This window comes from Trifolium pratense, linkage group LG3, assembly GCF_020283565.1.
Source record: "Trifolium pratense cultivar HEN17-A07 linkage group LG3, ARS_RC_1.1, whole genome shotgun sequence".
NCBI lineage: Eukaryota > Viridiplantae > Streptophyta > Magnoliopsida > Fabales > Fabaceae > Trifolium > Trifolium pratense.
Window position 1 is genome coordinate 24,409,284 of NC_060061.1, and position 22,930 is coordinate 24,432,213.

Below are 22,930 nucleotides of genomic sequence, written 5' to 3' on the forward strand. Positions count from 1 at the left end.
TACAGTCCTAGGCGTGAAGGAGATGTATTGAGAGTCTCAATTAAGATGTGATGTGGCTTGAAGGAAGTCTATACAAGTGAGAGACATCCCTCATCTTACAAGCCGGTTTTGTATGACCGAGTTAGACCCAACCCAAATTCTAAGAGTTCCCATTTTTAATTGGCTTGACATCCATATTAAGAAGGGGATTTGTTGATGTTAGATTGCATTTGAGCTTGTGTTAGTTTTTTCTGCAGTTTACGTGTTCGCTTAAGCTACAGTGGAAATTAAGCTACATTGACATTAGTACTATTATGTTGGCTATTTGCAAATTAGTTATACATTGCTATGTTGGTTGTTTTCCTAGGCTATATCTGTATTGCATGAAGTTGTCAGGCTGAATCCAAATTTACCTGAGTCGTTTCTGTTAGAATTGAGTATTGGGCCTAACTCAACCTTACAAAACCGGCTTGTAAGGTGAGGGCTGCCACTTTGCTTATAAACACTACACAGGCCATATCTCTTAGCAATGTGGGACTAAATCCACCCCTTCACACCCAACACAATGAAGGTGTTGGAGGCTGCAATGAAGGCAACTCAAATGCCGCAATTAGGCATATGGGGGCGGACCGCAATGAAGGCGGAATATCCAACACACCCCCTCACGCTCGGGCCCAATGGGCTTGAAGCGTGGACGATGCGGGAAGCCCAACAATAGATCAAGGATAAGCTCTGATACCATGTCAGATTTTATATTGGGCCTAACTCATCCTCACAAAACCGGCTTGTAAGGTGAGGATTGCCTCTAGTATATAAACACTACACAGGCCATATCTCTTAGCAATGTGGGACTAAATCCACCCCTTCACACCCAACACAATGAAGGTGTTGGAGGCTGCAATGAAGGCAACCCAAATGCCGCAATTAGGCGGACGGGGGCGGACCGCAATGAAGGCGGAATATCCAACACACCCCCTCACGCTCAGGCCCAATGGGCCTGAAGCGTGGACGATGCGGGAAGCCCAACAATAGATCAAGGATAGGCTCTGATACCATGTCAGATTTTATATTGGGCCTAACTCATCCTCACAAAACCGGCTTGTAAGGTGAGGATTGCCTCTAGTATATAAACACTACACAGGCCATATCTCTTAGCAATGTGGGACTAAATCCACCCCTTCACACCCAACACAATGAAGGTGTTGGAGGCTGCAATGAAGGCAACCCAAATGCCGCAATTAGGCGGACGGGGGCGGACCGCAATGAAGGCGGAATATCCAACACACCCCCTCACGCTCAGGCCCAATGGGCCTGAAGCGTGGACGATGCGGGAAGCCCAACAATAGATCAAGGATAGGCTCTGATACCATGTCAGATTTTATATTGAGCCTAACTCATCCTCACAAAACCGGCTTGTAAGGTGAGGGTTGCCAAAGCTATATAAACGCTACACAGGCACTAAATCCACCCCTTCACACCCAACACAATGAAGGTGTTGGAGGCTGCAATGAAGGCAACCCAAATGCCGCAATTAGGCGGATGGGGGCGGACCGCAATGAAGGCGGAATATCCAACACACCCCCTCACGCTCAGGCCCAATGGGCCTGAAGCGTGGACGATGCGGGAAGCCCAACAATAGATCTAGGATAGGCTCTGATACCATGTTAGAATTGAGTATTGGGCCTAACTCAACCTTACAAAACCGGCTTGTAAGGTGAGGGCTGCCACTTTGCTTATAAACACTACACAGGCCATATCTCTTAGCAATGTGGGACTAAATCCACCCCTTCACACCCAACACAATGAAGGTGTTGGAGGCTGCAATGAAGGCAACTCAAATGCCGCAATTAGGCATATGGGGGCGGACCGCAATGAAGGCGGAATATCCAACAGTTTCGCATCCATGTAAGATGTTTATTCATTTTTGTTGCCATTGTTATTTCTTAAAACTGTATCAAGTAATGTATCCTTAAAATAAATGACTTGTGTGTGCGGTGTATACTAATGAGGAAAATTGTCAATAACTTATCTGGAAAATATAAATGGAGCTTGATCCATTGAAGAAGATGAAGTTAGAGAGAGGAATCTGGAATTGATATCTTTTATATTATAAGCTTGTATACACAAGCAAACTCTAAACCCTAATTTGTTTTCCCTGTTTTCCCTCCATTTTATCTTGCAATTTTTATTAAAAAATAATACAATTTTGTCTTGACTAGGATTCGAACTCACAACCCTTCAATGCAAGGCAATATTTCCAACCATTATGGCAAGTATACCAATTGTGATTAAAATTATGTGCAATAATTGATAAGCACCATCAATTTTAAAAGTATATCATATCAAAATTATTGTTGACTATATTATTCATCACGAAATATTTTTATGTCTTTCCTGATCAATGATTTTTTTTCTACCGGATCATAAATTTAGAGAATAATTATCATGTGAGATTTGGAAAGTTATTATCACGTGTAATTTAGAAAGTTATTATCAAACTCAATTCTACTAAATCAATTTTTTTTGCAATACAACCAAACACAACCATAGTCATGTCACTAATCACATTCATTATTTTGTTTTTAATATTGCAGATTTAATATTAACCGATGATCAATTGATATAATATGCACTAGCAGACCAATTGTGATTTAAATTATGTCCACAAAGTGTTAAGCTCCATCAACTTTCATAGGAAAGATTTCATACGACAATTAAGCACCATCAATTTTCATTGCACAATTTAAACAATTAAAAACCGATAATCTCTTATATTATAAGCTTGCTAACATAAGCTAACCCTAAACCAAATTTTTTCCCCTCATTTTCTCTTTCTTTTTATTGCAGCTTTATATTAAAAATATACAGATTTGTCATCGAACCTGCATCTCTTACTTACAATAAAACCTTTCAACCGCTAAAACATGTGCTTCAATTATGAAAGAATTTATGAATCCTAATATGTTAACCCTGTTTTCAATAAATTTGAACGGCGGAATTAATCACAATTTTTATTTATTTATGGATGTCTACTTAAGTTTATGTTCTTGATTATGTCTTTAATTTTTTTTAACCTTTAATTATCATCAATTTTTTAACCTTTAGTTATCAGCAATTTTTTTTTATAAGTAAACAAAACGATGGGGTTCAAAAATTATTTAAAAAATATATAAAATATAAAATAAACACATAAACAAATATAGAATAATTAGTCCATGAAATTCCCTATACTACTCTTATTGAAAATGCTATTAGAATTTTTGTATTTTATTTTTTATTGTTACATATTACACCTAATTAGACCCATGCACCGCATGGGTCAAAGTTCTCGTTTCAGTAAATGATTGTTAGTTACAACCAAAGCTACTTGCTTCCTTATATAGATCTATATTTTAACTAATTAGGATAGCAATTATAACGGGCCTTGTTAGTTATTATTATTAATTGGCAGTTTCTATAGAAAATAACTGTCATGAAACTGTAGTTAGATAAGAATAGGTAGTTTTTATAGAAAATAACTGTCGTATAAGTGTTGCATATAAATAGAAGGGATGATTGGGAAAGAGGGTATCTTGGAAGTTTTGCAGTATCATTCTGTAATCAAAAGGATTTTCCCTATTTCCTTATTCTATATCAGTTGGTTTCTATCAGTAACTAACTGCTGACTCAGCAGTTAGGTAGTTACAATCATAAGGACTTCTTTGGCTATTGTTTAATTGAGCCTTTTACTGACTTACTCAGTTACTCTAATATAATTACTTCATTTTGAACAGAAAATACCTCTCCACTATGTTTATTTTCTGTTTTTTAAGGATTTAGATTCAAACCACTTGTCATTTGACATGGTTCATAGAAAATTATTTCGTTGTCAGTGTTGTCGATGATAGAAGGCAAAACATCCACTATATAAACACCCCATTCTACCATGGAGTTGCCATGGCCTCCGTTTAACGACCATAATTGTTGTTTGTTCTAGGTTGTCAACTCCGTGCCGTGGTATAATATATTATACTACTTATGTGTCTTAGTATCTACTGTCAGTGTCATCAGACAACCCATCTCATATCTGGCAGGTCGGACCAACGGCAATGTTTATAACAGAAACTCCATTGAATTCAATAGAGTACATAACACACAAATCCAGTAAATGAAATTCCCTGTCAGCCGTAGAGCTGAGGCTCTCCTCTGAGAAAATAGTTCTCAGTCTTACCTAATAGAAAAAACGTATGCTAAAATGTCCAAATCCCCCTACAATTATCCCACATACATTTACGTAACTCCTAAATAGCTGCTTTAACATGTAACTTCCCTATTCCATAATTATTAGAATTTAAGAGGCCTATACTCAACCACAAAAGCTAGTTTTTGTGGTTGAGTATAGGCCTCCCAAATTCTAATATCGTATCGGAGCCTATCCTAGATCCATTTGTTGTTTGATGTGGAGACCTCCCATATTTGGGCCACCCGTTGTTGTTGATTCCACGTTCCAGCTTGTTCAGTCCTGGACGTGAGGGTGTGTGTTAGAAGTCCCACATTGGCTAAGAGATATGACATAGATAGCCTTTATAAGGGTAGTGCAAACTTCAACTCTCAAGCTAGCTTTTGTGGTTGAGTATAGGCCTCCCAAATTCTAATAATAATTAAAATAACGACTTAATAAAATTGTTCTACTACATATCTTCAGAATACTAATACGACCATTTACTATCTTATATCTCCTAGATACACTAGTCATATTTTAGGCTTCATTTATGTGTGACCGAACAGTTAACCCACATTCTGATATTATTGGGCTCTGACAATAATTCTGTACCTTTTGAAATAATCATAATGAGTTGCAAGGCTTTTGTAATTAGTCACATGTGATGTTGTTATCAGCTGTAGAATCCCAGATTAGTTGCTAATTAGGATTAGAATAAGGTAATAAGCAATTATGTGAAATTGGATTTGTTGTAAATACACTAACTGCCTTGTAACTGTAATTAACTGCCTATATAACAGAATCAAACTCACGAGTAGCAATAGCTTTCATTTTCTATGCGATTCTCTTGTTAGCCTAAAATGAGAAAAAGCTTTTGATGTTGTTGTAGTTTGTGTACTTTTAACAAAACCAAGTTGAATGCAACATTTATTAATTGATTCCACTAATATACTTTTATTTATTATTATTTATTATATTTCAACTCATCTAACTAATCTAAATAAGAGTATTTTAGTAAATAAAACTCATTTTATCATTAAAGTCAACACAACTAATCATTTTCTTAAGAAGTGGGCAAACTCAAATGGGGCACCTAAAATAAGACGGAGGGAGTAGTTACTAAGTAGGGAACCATTTTCAAATGCAGAGAACAAGGTGATATTGGTCAAGCCAATGATTATATTTCAAAAGCAATAAAAGCAGACCCCGAAAATAGTAGATTTAGAATTTATCGAGCAAGGCTTCTTGCTGAGAGTCAAGATTATCAAAAAGCTGCTGCAGCATATGAACAAGTAGATCAACTTTGTCGAGAAAATGTTGATGCACTAAAAGCAGCAGCTAAGGTTAGTCGTTTGCTTTTGAGCTGGGTTTGGTATGAAAATGCATTCAGTTTTCTATTTTATGCTTTGCTAACTTTTTTGTTTGTTTTGTTGATGATTAATTTCATAATACACATAACTTGTTCCTGTATCTATCATTATAACCTATTATTAGGGGTTTAGCTGGCATCTTTGTAGTGGACGACCATTTGAGAAAAGATGATGTTTGAGTGGGCAAAATGGAAATTTTATTTTTCAAAATTGATTTACGTGCAAAATCTGATGTTTATAACATTTTCTTTTTAATTTTTATATGAATGAAGCATTGGGCTATGCAATAATGAAATTAGAGCTTTATCCCAACACAATCACAATTTGAAAACCAGAGAAAATGTTGGACTGGCTCAAATATTTTAGGGCCCCATGATTCCTGAAATCACTATTTTTTCGTTTAAATCAGGCAGGCCAACCACTGTTGGAGTGAAATCAGGCCAGAACTATATTGTGTTGGAATTTTGTCTTGCCGGTATTTATCATCGGCAAAACTGGTTTTTCTTCTGCTGGAATCATGTTTTAGAATACCGTTCAATTGGAATGGCTCATATTTTCAATTTTAATTTATATAAATAGATATTTGGTGGTTGACTTTGATATTGAAATTTGAATAAATTTTTACAGCTTTCTTTTAGTTGTACCATAAATGTGGTCAAGTTGAACGCTCAATTTGCATTCTCGAAGACTATCTAAAGAGTATACCAGATAGGGTAAATGCAAGTGTAGTTGATCTACTTGGTGGCATATTGATGGAAATTAAGGCGCATGACAGAGCTCTTCGGTACATAGAACAATCTCAAGTGGTCGGAGAAGAATTGCCCTTAAATTTGAAAGTCAAAGCTGGAATCTGTCATGTTCATCTTGGAAATATGGAAATGGCTCAGGTGCGTTTCATGCGTATTTCTAATTGAATTAACTTTGATTTGCTTGATCATTGGCATGCTTAATATTACTTGTTTAAACATCAGAAATAGAATATACTGTTCGGTTTACTGGTATTCAAGGGTATCTTAGCATTGGTATTGAGTTGGGACTTTCTCGATCAACTTTGATTTTCTCTCCTTCTGAAGTCTGAATTTTTGAAATACATTTGCTTGTAACTTTTTCTTATTTTTCCATGTTGTGGATATTTTTTCCCTTTTTTTAATGGGTAAGCTTTGCATGTAACTTGTATGATTTTACAGGTAACAAAGCTTGTTATTATCCTCAAAATTATCTACATCTTGTATATCACTTTTGAAGTTTGAAAGAGATTTGCATAATTTGTTCCGATGTTTCTATGTCGTGGAGATTTTTTTTTTCTTGTTTCAATTTTTTTAATTAGACTTCTTGTATTCTGTTATCTCATCCTTTTAGCTTTGTAATTAAAAACTCTTATTTTCTGTTGAGATATTTGAATTTATGCTATGATATATTTGAATTGGTGTAAATAGGATAAATTTAGACATGATTTGATTATGGTCTTTTCCCAAAATCAAGGGAGAGTATTGTATTGTACCTACTAAATACTAATCAGTATAGATAAACACGTTGAGGGTTAATCTCTCAAGCAACCAAAATCAGTCTTTGCTCTAATTTCAAGTTGGTATCAGATCTCACATCTTCTGGGCCTGATTAAAGAAAAGGGTGCACCAAATCTGAACCCCAGCCATCAAGTCATCCAACCAAGATCAAAAGTTTGGCCACCAGATTTAGGTTTAGAGGCTACCGATCTACCCGTAGTTGGAAACTCGCCGCGGTCCATGTCCTGTCACACGTGAAAACAGATCTGCTGTTCCGTCGGATCGGAGCGTGGGCTACACGCGCCGCTGTTCGACGTGCTGCTTGTCCCGGTCTGGTTTCCTGAGGTTCATTAGTCCGTTCAGGGGGTCAAATGTCTGACCCATTTTCATTCAAGTCACGTGGTCTCCAATATCTCATTTCGTGCACAGCTGTGCTTGTTTTTGTTCTGTACATAGCTGCTGCCAATCTTCCTTTGAGTACATATTTGTTTGTCCTCTGGTCTCTTTGCTGTGTTTTACTCTCTGGTCCGGTTTGCACAGCTTGGTGGTTCGTTTTTTGCCTCATTCAATTTATTTAATTTTAATGGCAAAGTCTCCCATTACCAGTTCTGTTACAGTTGAGACAATTTCACTGGGTGTAGCATACACAGGTAGCTTTGCAGTTTGTCTCTCACACTGATCATCTGAATCCTGGATTTTGGATTCCGGTGCTTCTGATACATAGCTAGTAATCGGTCTCTTTTATCGCAATTGTCGCAACCCAAAACTCCACATTACATCACTGTTGCTGATGGTTCTAAAACTAAAGTCATATGCATCGATCAAGCCAGACCTATTCCTTATAGGTCGAAGGATATATCTTATTTATGTAACAAGCTGGATGCATGTGACATATATGCACCAACTTGAGGGGGAGTGTTGAGATATTTGAAATTATGATATGGTATTAATATTTTGTTGTAAATAGGATAGATTTAGATCTAATTTTATTATGGTATTATCCCAAAATCAAGGGAGTTGATTGTAAATTTGTAAATGTAAACAGAATTATATGAGTCTTTCTTTTGGTTGTATGCATTACTTATATTTTTACATGATTAACAGGTTTTCTTTAATGATTTGAAATCAGAGAATGCAAGCAAGCATGTTGAGTTGATCACCGAGGTCGCAGACTCATTAATGGGTCATGGACATTATAATTCTGCATTGAATTATTTTAAGATGTTTGAAGGAAATAGTAAAAAAGAAAATGTATGGTAGCTCATTCCTATCTATTGCAATTTTCTGTTTTGATTTTATTTGGGTAATTTGATTTAGTAGTTGCCTTAATAATTTTCTGTCTTACTCTCTAATATTCAGCTGTACATATAGGGTCTTCGCAAATGTTGTCGATACTTTAATCCACTATTCCTCTCTAGCTTTATTGTGTAAACCTACTGTTGTCTTAAACTATAGAGAATATGAAGGTGTGAAAACACAAGAAGGGGGGGTTGAATTGTGTTTTAGCTAAGTTAAAACTTTTTCAAGTTCTTAACTCAACTACGTTAGCAGCGGAAAAATAACACAATAAATAACAAGATAGAGAGAGATCACACAAGCAATTTATACTGGTTCCTCTCACAAAACGAGAGTAGTCCAGTCCCCTTGCACTTCCAAGGGATTTCACTATAATCACACAAGATTACACCTGCTCAAGCACACAAGCAAGAGACTTCTCAACAATGCTCAAGCACACAAGCAAGAGACTTCACACTTAAGCACACAAGCTTAAGTTACACACTTAAGCACACAAGCTTAAGTTTCCTCAAGTAAATAGTAAAGTATATAAAAATATACAAGTGCTCTTAGATGAACCTAAAGAGAGCAAATACAAATATTACAGAGTATTTGGCTAAAGTGCAAAAACACTTGAGAAAGGTTCAGAGCTTGTATATCACAGAGTTCAGAGTTTGTTCAGCGCACGTTCAATTCTTGATAATTGTCTATAAGTTGCAGCTGATCCTTCTAGTATATATACCACTAGAAAAGAGTCGTTGCAAAAGGAGCCGTTGGAGTTGATAACCTTTTGTCTTCAAGCAGTCTGTCTTGATGCAGTTTGGTTGTATCCAAAACTAAGAAAGAGTTTCAGTTACTTTGACTACTGCAGAGAAGACTTTCCTTATTCAGCTAACAAAACTGAAGACCCACGTTCTCAGGTTAGGACAGACAAAACAGAGGTAGCTGAACTGATCAGGCTTGAAAGGTCCTTTTCTTCATTGGTAGAAGAGTTGACTGGAAAAGAGAATCTTCACAGCTTACAAAGAGATCTTCAGAGTTTGATGAAGCTTGTAGACAGATAAGAAGTTCTGAAGTCTTCATCCTCTGAACGTTGTAGCCTCTGAAGTCCAACATCTTCTGAGCGCTTGTGAACTTCTGAGTTCACATCCTCTGAACTCCACTCAGGACTTAAATGATGCTTATATCTGCGCACTTAAAGTAAATTTTTAGTCCTTCCAATTGTTTATTAATACTTTGTTATCATCAAAACCTTTATAGATTTAGGGGCAAACATTTTTAAATCAATTTTGTTCCAACAATCTCCCCCTTTTTGATGATGACAAACATAAGTATTAATTGACAATTGTTGTTAAATTAACTTATCATGTTTCTCTTAGGTTTATGAGGTTTGCAAGCTCCCCCTAAGATTGATACTTCATAAAGTCTGAACTTTATGTTTTATCCATGATATTTTAATTTAGTATAAGATTAAGATAATTTTGAAATAAAATAAGTTTCATATCTTTCTTCAGAGTGAGAGGTTTGCAAGCTCTCCCCCTAAGTCTCATAAGGCTAAGTTAAAATTGCACTCTTAACTTATCCTTACTTATGAAATTTATTTTAGTTTCAACTAACTTAGTCTCCACCTTGAAATACGTAAAACAATTTAAACGTAACAACTTTTAACATAACAGATAAAAGCGAGATAAAAGGCGTGGTTTCAGTTTTGGAACATATCAATTAATGCGTAACTACTCCCCCTTTTGTCATTATCAAAAAGTAAAACAAAGTTATATAACCAAGACAGTCAAAGAAAAAAGAGTGGTTGTTACAATGGTGAATTAATTTCAAAAACGAAAACCAACGCGCTCAAAGGTGTATAAAAAGTGAACGAGTTAACATGCCTTCTTCACGTAAAAACACGAGTAAACAAGTGAAGCAAGAGAAAGTAGGAATAATGAAAAGATTTAGTTTACGCATCGCAGAGTTTAAGAGAAAGAAGAACGAAGAGAAACGCGAAGACGAAGAGAAGGATAAAAAAGACAACAAGAAACCACAAGATGCTGAGATAATAATCATCTCATCAGACTCAGAAGCTGAAGAGAATGAAGATGATGCTGACTATGTTGAGTTCTTGGCTGGCTATGTTCCAGAAGAGGAACAAGAAGAAGAAGAACAAGAGCAAAACCCAGATCCCATTGAAATATCATCAGAGGATGCTGAGGAGAAATCAGAGATTTCTTCTGAGTTTTATCCATCTGATTAGGATTAGGTTGTCTTTTTCTTTTTCTTTTTACCAATGTACTCAACATTATCAGATCATTAATAAAAAATTTTGATTTTAGAAAGCATCTTGTGTTCTTATGTTCTAATTTAACAAAGAAAAGAATCACAAGCAAAACAAACAAAACATATAATAAACCACATAATAAGAAAAATTGTTCAGAGGATAAAACAGAGAATAAAAAGAAAGCATAAAACATGTGCAGAGAATCCTAGGGTTTCTTAAGAAAGGCTAAGAGTTGGTCGAATTTATCATTCAATGATCCCACATTGGAAACTAAACCATCCACCTTGGTTTCCAATGTCTCTTGAGCAGCTCTTTGACGCTCTAAACCTTCTTGCTGTTCCCTCAGGGCTTCTTGAAATATTTGCAACTGATCCGCCATAACAGGAGCTTGATCTTCAATCACAGGTTCTGGTTCTTCAACCACAGGTGCCTTGCCTTTATCAGAGGGTTCACCTTCCTCTGGATAGTCTATCATCAGCACATCCTCTTGATCCTGAGAAGCAAGCACATCATCTGTAGCATCCTCTTGGTTTAACTCAGAAGTTTCTTCAGCAAGCCTGGCAGCAGCTTCAGCAAGTCGTTCATACTCAATCCGTTGATCCTCAAGACTTTGCAAAAGAGTAGAATCAACCCAGCAATCCTTGAATGCAGACAGACGCCTCACAGCACCAGCTATAGCAGCAAGCTTAGCACGCTCATGCTCTTCATGATTGAACGGCGTTAACCTTTTCAACTCAGCCCTAGCCAAACTGTTCCTCATGAAGCTTATACCATCCAGATCCCGCTTACCAATAACAGCCTTAACCTTTGCAGCAGCAACATCCAAAGCATTGCAAATCCTTGCCTTAATGCGTGATACTTCGAGGTCCACATCAGAAGGACAAACTAAGAACCTGTCCTTTATTGTAGATAATCTAAGCAAGTCTTCATGAAATTGAGTGGATAGATTACTAAAGGTGTTGGATGATGAGGGTGAAGGATTGGGAATGGTAGAGAGAGTAGGTGTTTCAGGATCTGAGGGCTTGGGAGCACAAGTGTGAATACGCTCAGGAGAAGCATGTTCAGCACTTGGGTTAGGATGTGGTTCAGGGGTTGGTTCAGATGATGAAATGTCAGAAGTTGATTCAGGGTGAATATGTTCAGGAGATGGTTCAGGGGATTTAGATTCAGGGTTTGGTTCAGGAGCAATTTGTTCAGGGGTTGGTTCAGGAGGTGGAGAGGATTGTTTTGTGGGAGAGGTTGGTTTAGTGACAGGAATATCTGGTTGAGGTTCAGATGGTGGAATGTCAGGTTGAGGTTGAGGTGATGTAGATTTGTGTTGAGTTTCATGCGAAGGAGGATGATTGTTTAGAGGGTCAGGGCTCAGATGTTTTTCAAGTTCAGATAGGGGGTTATCAGAGGTTGGAATATCAGAGGTTGGTAAAATAGTTCTGAGAGGTTTGGTGTAACCTATTCCAATCTCATTTTCATTAAAAACATACTTAGAAGACTTACCTTTATCTTTAGAAATAGGAGCAGGTCTTCTACGAAGGCTTTCAGCAATAGTCTCTTCATCAGACTCAGTCTCATCTTCAGACTCAGATTCTTCAGATGAACTGTCTTCCTCAATAACAATAGGCTTTTTAGAAGCTCCTTCAGCAGCCTTGTTTGAAGTTTCTTCATGCTTCCTCTTAGTTCTTTGCTCAGCCATAGATTGCTCAACCTTAACCTTCTTCTGAGCAAGAAGATCTGGCTTAACTTGCTCATCCTGAGAATCAGCTTTCCTCTTTGGTTTCCTCTTAGGCTTATACATGTTTACAGGAGCTGGAGGAACCATACTTCTATCAACAACCAAACCTTCTTTTCTGAGCACTTCTAAGTAGTCCTGAATCACATGCTCAGCATCAGCTTCAGATATAACTGGGTAGCCTTCTACATACATACGATCTTCAGGTCTAACAGATAGCTCTTGTGGAGGTGCAACAGGCTTAGATGCAATAAGGCGCATCTTAGTAAGGAAACTAGCATGAAGAATTTCAGGAGTGAACTTCTTCTCCACAAGCTCTGGGTGAAATTTCTTTAGGTTCTGAACAACATGACCTTGATGCAGAAGGTCTGACAACAACCTAGGATAAACTATAGTAGTTTTCCTCTGAGATTTACTTGCAAAAATGGCTTCACAAATCCTTTCAAAGAAGTAATCTCCCAGATTTACCTTCTTTCCTGTCAGAAGGAAATACAGCAGATGACGATGCGTCCAGGAGATTGTATCAGTCCCACCAACCCTTGGACTGATAGCTGCTATGATGATCTTGAAAAGAACTCGACATTCATCAGTCAAACCCTTTACTTTCCCTTTTAAGGAGAAGTCTGTGCATATGAGATGCAGAAGATCATCTCTGAATCTTGTATCCTTTTCAAACACATCTAACTCTATCCCAGAGTTAGGTAGACCAAGAAGAGCATTGAAATGGATAGGCGAGAGTGCCATGTTCATCCCACAGATATTTGACCTAATCTGTACACCTGTATAATCCAGCAAACCCATTTCCTTCCTAGTTTTACCTTTCAGACTAGGATCTCTTTCTATTGCAGCAAGCTCTTCCTTCTTAGCTTCATGCTTATCAAACACCTTTGCTTTCATCCAGAATTTCTTCAACAAATCTGGGTAGATAGGACCGTTAAGCATGTCGAAGTACTTATCCCAACCTTGAGTGATAAAGTACGGCTTAACGTCGAAACCATTAGCTTTCAAACCGTCGAAATCAACTATCTTTTCTGACAGAAATGTGAGTTCAGACTCTGGGAATTCCATCTCGTTCCCAACAATCTGAAGGTTCTTGAAAATAAACGGAGGAATCCTTTTTGATGAAGAAGATGAAGTACCAGCCATTGTTGGAGATTAGGGTAAGGTTTGGAAAGACTAACGAGAGAGAAAGAAAATTTGTTGGTGGTTTAGAGAGAATATGAAAGTGTAGGTTGTGAAAGTGAATAGTGTGCAAGTGTATTGTATAAGTTTTATTTAAATGCACACAGTTAACACGAAAATAGCAAATTTGGGAAGTTACGCTAATTGACAGAAAGTTGAATACCAAAAATCATCATTAACCACCCACTACCTGACACACGTAGACCACGTGCAGAAATTTACTCGGTAACTGTTATTTTAATGGACAACTGTTCAGCAGTGAATACTAAACGTTTCCCACTTAAATAGTTCAGAGCCTCTGAGTTATTTAAAATTCTCTATCAGAGTTAAGTACTTCAGAGCTTGTGTTTCAGATGTTCTGAATCATAAGTTCTGATATACATAACCTCTTACACTTTAATTGCCAACCAAATATTTTTCATTCAGAGATTGAAAACATGTTCAGATGTTTCTTTATAAAATCAAATCTTTCAACAGATAAAGCTTTAGTAAATATATCAGCCCATTGATTTTCAGTATCAACAAACTTAATATCTATAATGCCTCTCTGAACATAATCTCTGATAAAATGGTGTTTAATTTCAATATGTTTGGCTCTAGAGTGTAGGATAGGATTTTTAGATAAATGAATGGCTGCAGTATTATCACAATATAAAGGAATATTGTTACTGCTTACCTGATAATCTTCTAACTGATATTTTAGCCAGAGTAGTTGTGTGCAACACTTAGCTGCTGAAATGTATTCTGCTTCTGCTGTAGACAAAGCTATAGTAGTTTGTCTCTTACTAGCCCAGGAGATAAGGTTTTCACCAACAAAATGACAATTGCCACTTGTGGATTTTCTTTCAATTTTATCTCCAGCATAGTCAGCATCACAGAATCCATTTAGCACATAATCATTGGATTTCTTATAGAGAAGTCCAAGATTAGTTGTTCCTTTCAGATACCTAAAGATTCTCTTTACAGCAGTAAGATGAGATTCTCTGGGATCTGACTGGAATCTTGCACATAAGCAAACACTGAATAAAATATCTGGTCTAGAGGCTGTCAGATAGAGTAAGGAACCAATCATACCTCTGTAGACCTTTTGATCTACCTTTCCTTCATCATCTGACTTGCCCATGTTGGTAGTTGGATGCATAGGAGTATTCATTATCTTGCAGTCATCTAGATTGAATTTCTTCAGAAGTTCTTTAGTGTATTTTGATTGATGAACATAAGTTCCTTCCTTCTTCTGATTGATTTGAATTCCAAGAAAGAACTTCAACTCTCCCATCATGCTCATTTCAAATTCATCCTGCATTATCTTAGAAAAATTCTTGCACAAAGCAGCATTAGTTGAACCAAAAATAATATCATCAACATAAATTTGAATAATTAAAATGTCTTCTTTGGTTGTTTTTCTAAAGAGTGTGCAATCAACCTTTCCTTTCTCAAAACCCTTTTCAAGAAGGAAATTACTGAGTCTATCATACCAAGCTCTGGGAGCTTGTTTCAGACCATACAGTGATTTCTTCAGTTTGAAAACATGTTCTGGGTTTGAGATATCTTCAAAACCAGGAGGTTGCTTAACATACACTTCTTCAGAAATAAAACCATTTAAGAAGGCACTTTTAACATCCATCTGATACAAGGTTATTCCATGATTAACAGCATAAGATAGAAGTAACCTGATTGCTTCAAGTCTAGCAACCGGTGCAAAGGTTTCAGTATAGTCAATCCCCTCTTGTTGACTATAACCTTGTGCAACCAATCTAGCCTTGTTTCTTACCACTTCACCTTGTTCATTCAGCTTGTTTCTGAATACCCATTTTGTTCCAATAATGTTTTTGTGTGAAGGCTTAGGCACTAGAGTCCACACATCATTCCTTTGGAATTGATTCAGCTCTTCTTGCATTGCTACAATCCAAGCATCATCCTTCAGATCTTCATCAATCTTTGAAGGTTCCATCATTGAGATAAGACCCACTAATGATTCCTCATTTCTTAGCTGAGATCTTGTCTTTCTTGGACTATCCTTGTTGCCTAAGATCAGTTCCTCTGGATGTGATGACTTGTATTTGAATGTATTTCTTGGGGGCTCATCATCTTCAGACTCATCAACATCAGGTTCAGCAGATGCTTCAGTTCTTGGTTGTTCAGAGTCTGTAGGAACTATTGTGTTCAGAGGTACTTCAGAGAATGGATGTTCTGAGTAGTTTGGAATATCTGAATATTGATCCTCTGATACCTGAAATCTAGACAAACCTTCCACAAGCTCTGACACTTGGTCAGGCTCTTTGTCATCAAATTTGACATGCATAGTTTCTTCCACAGTATGTGTTTCAGAAATATACAGTCTGTATGCTTTTGAGCGTTCAGAGTATCCTATAAAGATACCCTTATAACCTCTAGCATCAAATTTCTTTAGATGGACTTTGTTGTTTAAGATATAACATGTACATCCAAACTGATGAAAATAAGAAATATCAGGTTTTCTTCCTTTGAACAATTCATAAGCAGTCTTGTTCAACTTAGATCTGATATAGATTCTATTTTGAACATAACATGCTGTGTTTACAGCTTCTGCCCATAAAAACTTTGCTACATTTGTTTCATGCATCATGGTTCTGGCCATTTCTTGCAGAGTTCTATTCTTCCTTTCTACAACCCCATTTTGTTGAGGAGTTCTAGGAGAAGAGAATTCATGCAGAATGCCATATTTTTCACAAAAGTTTTCAAAAGGTTCATTTTCAAATTCTCCACCATGATCACTTCTAACTTTTAAAATAGTGTAGCCTTTTTCATTTTGAATTTGTTTGCAGAAGATGCTAAACTCATCATAAGCTTCATCTTTTGTTCTTAGGAATTTTACCCAAGTCCATCTACTGTAATCATCAACAATTACTAATCCATACTTCTTTCCATTGATAGAGGCAGTTTGAACTGGCCCAAAGAGATCAATGTGAAGAAGTTCCAATGGTCTTGAGGTAGAGACAATGTTCTTAGGTTTAAAAGATGATTTTGTAATCTTTCCTTTTTGACATGAACCACAAAGTGTGTTTGAGTGATATTTGATTTTAGGTAAACCTCTGACAAGGTCAAGCTTGCTAAGCTTGGAGATTAACCTCCAGTTAGCATGGCCCAACCTCTTATGCCAGATCCATTTTTCTTCACTCAAGGTCAAAAGACACATCACTTTTTGTTCATTCAAGTCAGAAAGATTAATTTTATAAACATTGTTCTTTCTCAGACCTTTGAAGATAACGGAATTATCAGATTGTTTAGTTACAGTACATGATTCCTTATTAAAAATGACTACATAACCATTGTCGCAAAATTGACTTATGCTCAATAGATTATGTTTAAGTCCATCAACTAACCAAACATCATTAATAGATAGGGAGGAATTACCTACTGTACCTGTACCTATTATCTTTCCTTTCTGATTACCTCCAAAGCCAACAGAACCTCCTTCTTTCATGGTTAGCTTGGAAAACAGTTGCTTGTCACCAGTCATGTGCCTTGAACACCCACTATCCAGATACCATGAATGATTCATGATACTTCTTTGAGTGATAGGCTGTATGAGAAACAACTTTAATCACTACGGTGGAACTCTTTATCACAGTTAATGATAAAGTCATCCCAATATTCTTCCTCTTCATTTATCAAGTTCTGATTGTTAACTTGAGAACTTGTCAGCCATTGGTCAAGGACATAAGCCCTTCTTCCTTTGCATAGGACTTGTTTCCATACTCTAGGTAGGACATATCCTTTCCTAGTTGGTAAATCTGAATGATACATAATTTCAGCTTTTGGTACCCATCTTCTGGGTCCACGCTTGTTAGTCCACAAATGTTTACTGTGTTGTTGAGTGTGAGAGAAAGATTTTGGTTTGGAATAATAACTCTTTTGAAAATGGTTCTTAGTTTGAGTTCTGTTATTATTCCAGGACTTGGATTGTTTGTGCTTCCAGAGTTTGTATTTATCACCAGTCCATTGATTTGACTGGTTATATTTACTGACTCTAGAATCATAAATAACCTTAGTCCTATGTTGCCTCTGAGGTTTGAGGTTTGACTTTCTTTTAAAAACTACTGAGCTTTTAGGTTGACTTTTCTCATGAACTAGAATTCCTCTGGTTCCAGAAGTTGAAGCCTCAGATTTTGAAACTTTCAGAACATCTGAACTAATACTGTCAAGTTCTGAATAGCTTTTATCTTCTGAGCTTTTCTTCCCAGATCCTGAGGAACTTGGTTCTTCTGAGTTGTTATTTCCCAAATCTCTCAGATTATTGTCCTCATCTTCCAGAGTACCAAATTTCTTTCCTTCTTCACTCTGAGGTACAACATAGTAAACCCAAGATTTTCCAACCTTTTTGGGATAGGTCTTTAGCTTTGAATATGTTCTACCATATTCATAGCCAACTCCCTCTCCTCTATGTCTCATGACATTATAAACAAGATTAGCAGCTTTGCTCTTACCAAGGTTGAGATGCACAAACTGTTGAAGAGCCATTTCTTGCTCATCAGTAGGTTTGTGACACACAGCACAACCCTTTTCAAGATCATTTACTCTATTCAGAGTTTCTTGATATAGACCTTGAAAATGTTCTGCTTGTTCAGTCAGAGTGTTAAGGTTTTCTTGTAAAACTTTTTGTTTACTTAACACTCTGAGATGTTTCTCAATGACCTTGTTAAGTGCAGTTATAAGTTGAGATTTAGAACAGTCAGAAAATACCTCATCAGTTACTTCTGAATCTGATTCTGATTCATCGTCTGAGTCTACATCTGAGTCAGTTGAAGCCATCAGGGCTAGATTTGCTTCTTCTTCTTCCTCAACTTCTTCCTCAGATGATAGCTCTTCAAAAGTAGCCATCAGACTCTTTCTCAATTTGCTTTTGAATTGTTGCTTCTTTGAGCTGTATCGTTTGCTTTTGTCTTTAGCAGACATTTCTGGACAATCAGCAATAAAGTGTCCTGGCTTCTTACAGTTGAAGCAGTTCTTCTGATCATCCTTTTTGCTGACAAAATTTCTGGAGCTGTTTCCTCTGAAGTTTCTTTTGTTAAATCTGTTCCATTGCTGAAACTTGGTGAATAAAGCAAACTCATCCTCATTCATCTCATCCTCTTGACCATCAGCAGAAGATTCTTCTTCAATATCAAGAAGCTGAGTCTTAAGAGCCTTAGAAGTAGTCTTAGTTGACTGTAAAGCCACTGACTTAGACTTCTTCTTAGTTTCTGAGTCAGCATCCAGAACCATCTCATGGCTTCTGAGATTGCTTATCAGAGCTTCAAGACTCAGAGTCTTGAGATTTTGAGCTTCCTCTATTGCAGTGACCTTAGGTCTCCAAGCAATAGGAAGACTTCTCAGAATCTTCTGAACATGGTCATAGGTTGAATAACTTCTCTTAAGAGCTTTAAGACCAGATACAAGGATTTGAAACCTTGTAAACATAGTCTCAATGTTTTCATCTTGTTGCATAGTGAAAAGTTCATATTGTCTTATCAAAAGACTAGCTTTAGCCTCTTGAACCTTTTCATTACCATCATAGGTAGCACACATGGAATCAAAGATAGATTTAGCAGTAGACTTGTTTTCTATTCTGACATAATCCTCATGTCTAATAGCGCCAACAACAATGTCCTTTACTCTATGATGCTTAGTGTAGATTTTTAGGTTAGCTGGTGTGAGTAACTTTCTATGCTCAATGGACAACCTTCCATGTTCATTTAAGTTTTCAAAAGTTACTCCCAACTCAACCAAATCCCACAACTCATGATCAATAGCAGTAATATTGCTATACAGTCTCTCTTTCCACCATTCAAATAATGAAGCATCACCATTGAATATAGGGGCTTTTCTGTTGCCACTATGTTCATGTGATTCATTACTTAAGTAGTCAAAACCAAAAGCATTTCTAGGACCACCACCAGCACCACTGGCCTCACCTTCACCAGTAGTTCTAGTACTACTATCATCTCCTCCAGACATAGTGTTCTCACAAGATCTTTACTGTCTCACTGTTAAGTGAAAGTAACAGACCAGGTGCTCTGATGCCAATTGAAGGTGTGAAAACACAAGAAGGGGGGGGTTGAATTGTGTTTTAGCTAAGTTAAAACTTTTTCAAGTTCTTAACTCAACTACGTTAGCAGCGGAAAAATAACACAATAAATAACAAGATAGAGAGAGATCACACAAGCAATTTATACTGGTTCCTCTCACAAAACGAGAGTAGTCCAGTCCCCTTGCACTTCCAAGGGATTTCACTATAATCACACAAGATTACACCTGCTCAAGCACACAAGCAAGAGACTTCTCAACAATGCTCAAGCACACAAGCAAGAGACTTCACACTTAAGCACACAAGCTTAAGTTACACACTTAAGCACACAAGCTTAAGTTTCCTCAAGTAAATAGTAAAGTATATAAAAATATACAAGTGCTCTTAGATGAACCTAAAGAGAGCAAATACAAATATTACAGAGTATTTGGCTAAAGTGCAAAAACACTTGAGAAAGGTTCAGAGCTTGTATATCACAGAGTTCAGAGTTTGTTCAGCGCACGTTCAATTCTTGATAATTGTCTATAAGTTGCAGCTGATCCTTCTAGTATATATACCACTAGAAAAGAGTCGTTGCAAAAGGAGCCGTTGGAGTTGATAACCTTTTGTCTTCAAGCAGTCTGTCTTGATGCAGTTTGGTTGTATCCAAAACTAAGAAAGAGTTTCAGTTACTTTGACTACTGCAGAGAAGACTTTCCTTATTCAGCTAACAAAACTGAAGACCCACGTTCTCAGGTTAGGACAGACAAAACAGAGGTAGCTGAACTGATCAGGCTTGAAAGGTCCTTTTCTTCATTGGTAGAAGAGTTGACTGGAAAAGAGAATCTTCACAGCTTACAAAGAGATCTTCAGAGTTTGATGAAGCTTGTAGACAGATAAGAAGTTCTGAAGTCTTCATCCTCTGAACGTTGTAGCCTCTGAAGTCCAACATCTTCTGAGCGCTTGTGAACTTCTGAGTTCACATCCTCTGAACTCCACTCAGGACTTAAATGATGCTTATATCTGCGCACTTAAAGTAAATTTTTAGTCCTTCCAATTGTTTATTAATACTTTGTTATCATCAAAACCTTTATAGATTTAGGGGCAAACATTTTTAAATCAATTTTGTTCCAACAGAATAACTTTCACCACAAAAACTATAGAGAATCACATCCCAATTAAGGACACTATCAATATTCAATAATATGTAGCTGGGAAGAAGCTGAGAGACTGTCAGGAAAGATCTGCTAGGATCAGCAGGTTGCAGACTTATGGGAACTGTCGATGAAAGACATGGGATTTTGACTTTTTGAGTGCCAGCTGCAAATTCTGAGCAAGATTGATGGTTTTTATTTTGTTTTGTTTTGTCGTACGTCAATTTCAGACTTTTGTTCAGAAGACTTTTCTATATTTTTAACAAGCTGAAAGTTTCTGTCCATGGAGTTTTTTATGAATATTTTATACGTTAATTGTTGGGGAATATAAGGATCATTTAGTCATATCATAATCTTGATAATGAAGATCAATGTTATGGAACACAGCGATAGAGATCAATTTCAATTAATTCATTTCTTCTCTACTCATTTCTACTTCCGATGTCACGAATATCATGAATTTACAATCTGTCCTTTCCTTTTGTGTTTTTCCCATAATCTATTTTTATGGCTGCCTGATATCATTATTGATCCAGTCTTTTGGAGGGATGAAGGGTTCGTTAGAGGAATCATATTTGGTTATTTGGTTATTTGAATAAAATGAAATACTTCACTGTTTGAAATTCTTTTACGTTTTATTTTTTTATTTGCTCATTGTGATTTCATATACCCGTTTAGAGTCTCACATTTAATTGTTGTGTGGCCAAGATATTGGTTATCAGTGGAAGAGAACCCTCACCGTACACAGTTGGTTTTGTAGGGTTGAGTCAGGCTTAACCCAAATTCTAAGATAGTATCAAATAATGTGATTGGTTGAGCCGCCAATTGTCGCACCACGGCCGGGGACATGCTTCAGATATCTAGTCCTAGGTGTTGAGAGTGCTACATTGAATAGTGGTATGGCTAGAATAGTGATTGTAAGTGGGAGGTACCCTCACTCCATGGGTGTCAAACTCTTTTAGTCTAGGTAAACTCGACTTGTAATTAGTTATAAATAAAAATTTAAAGACAAAATAATATTAGTTATATTAGGTAATTGGGTTAATGTATCTTTCATCATCATTATTGTACAATATTGTACTGCCAGGTTAATCCAATCTTGAAATTTAATTTCTTTCTTGCAGGGTCTTTTGTATTTGAAAATTGCTAAATGTTATCAATCTTTGGGAGAAAGGAAACAAGCAATTATCTATTTTTACAAAGGTAAGGTTTATTTTTATTATTTTTATTAAAAATGGAATTTAGGGAAATTATACTTCATGAGAACCATTCCCCTCTTGTTTTTCAATACATGAAATGAAATTTTTTTTCCCTCAATAATAGATGTAGGAATATGCTTGGATACTATTTTAAATTTTTTTAGCCTAACTCAAAAGCTAGCTTAAGAGGTGAGGATTGCTCAAGCTTTATAAGGACTACTTTGACCTTATCTCTAGTCGGTGTGGGATCTCAAACAGTTCCCAACAAAATCTGAGTTTGGTTACAACCTTTTTCCTGGGGGAATTTTCTCAAGTATTCGGAAGATTCAAGTCTTGCAGCTAACATTCTTAAACATTCTCCTCTGCTTGGCTTTTGAGTCTTGAGTGACACGTGTATTCGTAGATTCAAGTCTGGCCGTGGCCGCTATCGTTCTAAATACTTTTGCTGCATCTTCTAGAATCTTCATTGCGATTTGCGAATCTTCATTGCATCTCAAGTGACACGTGTATTCTCTCTTTAAGGTTAATTATTTGAAGGTTTGAAACCTCTTTTTATTTCTATATGCTTTGTGATAGGATAAAAAGAAAATAGAAAAAAGAGAACCAAAAGAGGGTGCATTGGTGTTGTACACTCATTTGACTGAGGCTTGCAATTTACAATAGATTCTTGTAGACTGTAGAGTATATCATGTGCTGGTGATGCAATAGAAAAAAGAGAACCAAAAGAGGGTGCATTGGTGTTGTACAATCATTTGACTGAGGCTTGCAATTTACAATAGATTCTTGTAGAGTACTCCCTCCGTGACACTTTATAAGCAAAAATCCACTTTCTAGGTTCATTGTATATTTAATGAATGTGGTCTAAATATTAGACCAGATTCATTAAACATACAATGAACCTAGAAAGTAGATTTTTGCTTATAAAGTGTCACGGAGGGAGTATATCATGTGCTGGTGATGCAATACTCTTTGATTTCTGATTATTATTCTGCTCGGACAGTCTTTGCTTTTTTCTTTTCACTTTTTTGTTTTTTAATTTTCA

The 22,930-nt window shown here is 36.6% G+C and overlaps 1 pseudogene; it reads left to right on the forward strand.

Moving 5' to 3' along the window:
- LOC123914821 overlaps nt 1-22,930 on the forward strand; it is a 42,939-nt pseudogene that overhangs the window by 16,399 nt on the left and 3,610 nt on the right.